Raw genomic sequence first — 6,000 nt, forward strand, 5'->3', positions numbered from 1 at the left:
GTGAGCGTACCCATGACAAAGGCACTAAGAACAACTATATAAAAATAGCATTCTTTGCACTGATTGTCTCGTTTGCTGTCACATGTAATGTATGATCATCAGAGGAAAAATTAGACTGTTTCAGAAAAATATTCAAAAGTTCCTTCTAGCATCTTTAAGACATTTGTCAAGATATTTGTATTCTGCAGCATTATAAGCACAAACTCTTCACAAAGTTGGAAAACTCTTACTATCCCAGGAACTGCATTTTCACAGCACTTTGAAAATACCAGTGAATTACCATTTGTGAGATAAGGATGCTGAAATCCACAGTCCATTTCCTCTGGTGACACTCTACTGGTTCAGTTATGCCATAAAATTGACTTTGAGGTGCAAAAGTGGAGAGTTAGTGAGCCACACAGGAGGCGTATAATAGCGTTTAATACATTTTTTCAATGACAATGCGATCATACTATATGCTGCCTATTTGTGGAAATTCACGCTTTCATGCTTGAGCACACCACAAGCTTGTCTTTAATGTTACTGTCCATCCAGGAATATCATATATTCATGAAGCTACTGCGAAAAATATTGTCCCACTATTTAGCATTTAGCACTACAGCAGCATCCATTTTCAGCTGCCCAGCCAAAGAAGCAGTGTTCATTTTGACCAACTATTTTTATTTGAGCTACGTAAATATGTGGATAATAATATTACGGAGCCCCTAAAGGGACATGGAAGAAAAAAAAAATGTTGGTAAAAAAAAAAAAAAAAAAAAGAAAAAAAAGATGAAAAAAAGAAAAAAAGGTATAGGTATAGGTTTTTTTGCGAGATATCGCATAAACTTTGCGAGATAACGCAAAAACTTTGCAAACTCTTGCAAAGAGTTTTGCGTTATAATGCAAAGTTTTTTGCGAGATCTCGCAACGTTTTTGCGTTATCTCCGGGGCTCCGTAGAATATCGATAATAGTCAGATATAGTATAGATAAGTCTAAATTTTTTTCTTGCATATTAAATTTGTATGTCTTTAAAGCATTTTGCGGACACCGCAGTCCCTATCTTTGATGTGTTACAATGGTCAGAAGCAGTGGTGGACTCAGACTGTTTGAAGGGCAGGGGCGAAACAATTAAAAGGGCACATTCTGGACAACATGTGGACACACAGTGGAGTTTCTAACTCGATGGTGTTTTGTTCCCCCTGCGGAGCCTTAAAGGCAGCGCTGCCTGGAAGGCCCCGTTCGGGGCACTTGTTACATCTCCAAGTAGCACTTACTTGTGGCACTTTGTAGTTTGGTTTATTTGCAGCTATATAGTACTGACGTGATTCTTGTTGTTCTGAGTTTGTACCTTCATTGTTGAATGCACTAAATGGAAGTCGCTTTGGATAAAAGCGTCAGCTAAATAGAATGTAATGTAACGAAACACCAAACACTGTGTTTGTAGATGTTAAAAAAAACGATTGGGCTCATACAATTAAAAGAGGGGTCTGGGGGTCCCCCCCCATAAAAAATCTAGCTTCAAAGACACTGTTTCCCTTAATTCTAGCGACTTTATAAACACTAAAATGAGTTGTTCACATCATTGTGCACTTTCACATTTTAGCCTAAGAAGGGAGGATGCCATGCTGCTTTCATCTTTACTAACATTTACGTAAATTAGACTGGAGAAAAATCAATGTGCCGCTACCATACAGTCTTTGACCGCTGACAGCCAGCTACGGAAATATTGAAGGAAGTTTTCCTTCATGTTGTGGTGATAGCTGACTATTATCGTCTCTCTTGCATGACACAACCTACACTTGAATGAGGACCGGACCTTGACACTCAAAACATTTATATACATTTTAAACGGATTATGCAAACTGAAAAAATGAATTTTTTCTAACTTAGCATCTAATTGCGCTTTTCCACTATAGGTACGGACACACTCTTAATCCACTTTTTGCTTTGTTATCCAGTAGATATTTAAATACCACTCGATGTAGCTGTTTGTCATAGCGACGCCACATGAAAGCAACACCTCTATCGCATTCCCCTTCGTCGACTACCAAAGAGAGGAACGTGTGCACCTCATTAGAGTACCACAACATGTCATTTTGGTTTGCCATATTCTTGCTCCAGAGGGCACATCACCATCATTTAGGCGTATTGTATGGAGGGGCAATCTAGGGCACTCAATAATTTTTCTTCATGTGTAAAGGGCAGCCAATAAGGTACTTTCTCTCATTTTCACCACCATAGAGGGCACTTTAGCAAAACTTTTCAACCATGGAGACACCAGACGGGCAGAAGGGCACCAGAAGGGAACTAGAAGGGCACTAGAAGGACCAGACGGGCAGAAGGGCACCAGAAGGGAACTAGAAGGGCAATAGAAGGACCAGACGGGCAGAAGGGCACTAGAAGGGCACCAGACGGGCACCAGACGGGCAGAAGGGCACTATCGGAGCACTAGAAGGGCACTAGAAGGACCAGACGGGCAGAAGGGCACTATCAGAGCACCAGACGGGCAGAAGGGCACCAGACGGGCACCAGATGGGCAGAAGGGCACTATCGGAGCACTAGAAGGGCACTAGAAGGACCAGACGGGCAGAAGGGCACTATCAGAGCACCAGACGGGCAGAAGGGCACTATCAGGGTACTAGAAGGGCACTAGAAGGGCACCAGACGGGCAGAAGGGCACCAGACGGGCAGAAGGGCACTAGAAGGACCAGACGGGCAGAAGGGCACTATCAGAGCACCAGAAGGGCACTATCAGGGTACTAGAAGGGCACTAGAAGGACCAGACGGACAGAAGGGCACTAGAAGGACCAGGCGGTTAGAAGGCCACTAGAACGACCAGATGGGCAGAAGGGCACTATCAGGGCACTAGAAGGGCACCAGACGGGCAGAAGTTTTTCAACCATTGAGCCATGAGGGGGGCGGTCGCCCTTGCCCCCCCTTCCTGAGTCCGCCACTGGTCAGAAGTGTTGTGCCAGTCCGGAGGCTGTTTCACTGACAGTGTGTAATTATCTCTTATGATAGGTCCATGGTATAATTATGCATACAGGTCGTTGAATTTGACACAATTTTGCATGACAATGGTAATCATTCATTTGTCCTTTCGTCTGTCTTTCAAGTGATTGTTCCGTTTTTTATTTGTTGATAGAAAATGTTAATCATTTTACCACTAGAGTTCCAAAGGTTGCTTTCCAATTAGTTTCAACAAACACATAATCACAGAACAGGACCTAAAACAGAGTTTTTTTAAAATAACTATTCATATTAATATTAGAAAAATGTCCCATTCTTCTGACGGTTCAAATACATTTTTTTCCCTCATTGAAGATAAAACGATGATTCCAGAGATAGTGAGGCTGTGAATAAGTCTCAGCACACACACATAATCAACCAAGATTTTATCAGCTTGGATTCCTATTTTGTCCAAATGGAAAATCGTGGAGAGACTAATTCCTCTTTGCCCTCAGAAATTGCAGATAGAGAGCTCATAGCTGCTGAAATAGTTAGGAGTGTTATTGAGGAATGGCCTTATGCCATGATTTTATGTCTTCTATTAACAGCGGTGTTGTTTGTGTGTTTCATTGTCACTCCAAAATGCCTTTAACACGCAGCAGGGCATTATGCATTCGGGAAAAAATAACAATATGACGGGTGAGACGTGATCGGAAAAATGTATGATTTGTTTTGTGTGACAAATACCCGCCAACCCACCCATAGGAGCCCAAAGCTAATGTAATGGATCGAGCACTTCTGCATAAATCAGGAGAGTAGACTATCGCACAAATGTGTTTGACAGTTATTTGGGTCGTCAGAGCAACATGAGCCATGGGAAATGAAAATTCAGTCATTTGGCAATCATTCAATCCTCTGTTCTGCGTGTTTTTCGTTTTAGGCAGCATCAGGATTTTTGACAGCATCCAAACCTTCTGGACAGGACACCACTGAAAAGATTTAAAGGCACATTTTGATGATACTTTTTTGGCACTTTGGTAGTCATATTCAGCCTGTCACTTGTCTTGAAAAAAAAGTGCATGTCTTGACAGCTTGTAAAATTAAATTTAACTGAGGGGGAGCTGCCTGTGAAAGCAGTGCTGGAGACTAAAGCTCTCCTCTCTCTCAGCAACTCTCTTTACCTTTCAGGTTATTATTTTTCACATGTCCAACTGTTGTTCTCATCCCCGACAGATGTATTTGTAATATAAGGTAACCAGTTAGATGTCTGCTGACAGCTGACAGAAGCCAAAAGGTGCTTTCTTCGGGACCCCTGTTATTGAAGATATCCCGCGGATTGTCACAATGTCTCGACATTTATGACACATGTGAGACAAGACAACACAGAAAAACACATTTGACATCCTCCCTTGGGTGCCGGAGCAGATGGAATAAGCATTTCCCATCGAAAACACTGACTCTTACAAGAAAATAATTACTTTCTCCCATCTTGTGGGTGACAGTAATTGAATGTGGGAAAGGAGGTGGACCACCTGTGATGATGACGATTCCACCTATCCCTAGATACAAGTTGTATCATACAACTTGTCTTTTTTTATTGTCTGACGATACTGCTCACAATCAGAGGTTTTGGCTGTATTCAGTGCAGATCCGTGCTGCTTTAGGGACTGGGGATTAGGCTCCTCCATCATCCTACATAATGAGGGAAAGGATTTAGGACGGTTGGAAATTATTGTTATGCTGCAGCTGCACTTGGAAAGACAGCAGAGGCAGCTATATGGTTCTCTAAGAAAACCCCATTGCTATGTCTACAGAGCGGCTCATTTCTCCCACAAAGTTTTACAAAACGCATTAACCGGTGGTTACCAAGATCCTAACAGTATTGTGTCGTGCATGGATTTTTAAATAGTGGGATACTTGGCAGCGACAGAGACAATATATATTAATGCATAAAAGATGTGTCCAACACATGTATGCACACACTTTACAGTAATGATGCAATATAATACAAATGTATGTAGGCTTCAAATAATAATAATAATAATAATAATAATAATAATACATTTTATTTCGAGGCGCCTTTCAAAAGCTCTCAAGGTCGCCTTACATTCAAAGAATTCAATAACATACTGTTTAAAAGCAAGGTACACAAATAGAATTAAAAACAGTTTAAAATAAATACACAATGGGTGGTGAGGTGATGAGGAAGGCAGGATCAGGGGGGGTATGCAGATTTAAAAAGGTGGGTTTTGAGTTTGAGTTTGGATTTGAACTGGGTTATGGATAAGAAATAAGAAATGAATATATTAGTAAGTATTATTATAAAGGCATACACTACAAAAGGCGTCGTTTCTGTTCCTACGACTTCTACCATGGATTAAAATGACCTGTGATATAATGACGAGGGACAATGTGCTGGTCTTACTGACTTTTCAGACATAAGATTCTATGTTCACTGTAAGCAACAGACCAACCACGAGCAACAGTTGGTTGGTCAGCGCCACAGAGAGACACTGAGGCACATGTTTTACAGAATGCATTGCTGGAGGAAGTGGGAGGGAGAATCTCATTTTTGACCAATGGGCTTGGAGACATTGAGGCTCGCATAGTAAATAATGGGCTGCCAGGTTCAGATAGATCATCCACAGTTTAACAAACCCATGGCTGCCCAACTGTATTAATGCAAATGCAGCTTAGACTCAATAATCTTAAATTAAATCAAGCCTTTTCTTTAAACATTGACCTCATTACACAGGACATTGTGTGAAACAAGCTTCGTATAGTGGGGTCCAAAAAATTCTGAGAGCACATTGAAAATCTCAAATATTTTAACATTAATAACCTGGACATAATCAGACAGTTTGAGGATTTTGAGATAGCATCATATCAGAGTGGAAACGTCATATTTACTGCTTATTAAAAGTTAGACAATATACTGTAGCAGAAACAGAAGGCTGTATATACGAGGAGACACACAGGAGTGAGACAATGATAGTACCGCAGTGTGTCATTCCCACAGGTAAAACACTGTGATGGAAATGTTCGTGCCTGGGGGAGTTCTGCTGCTCTGG

This window comes from Ammodytes marinus (genome assembly GCF_949987685.1).
Source record: "Ammodytes marinus genome assembly, chromosome: 13".
In the NCBI taxonomy this organism is placed as follows: domain Eukaryota; kingdom Metazoa; phylum Chordata; class Actinopteri; order Uranoscopiformes; family Ammodytidae; genus Ammodytes; species Ammodytes marinus.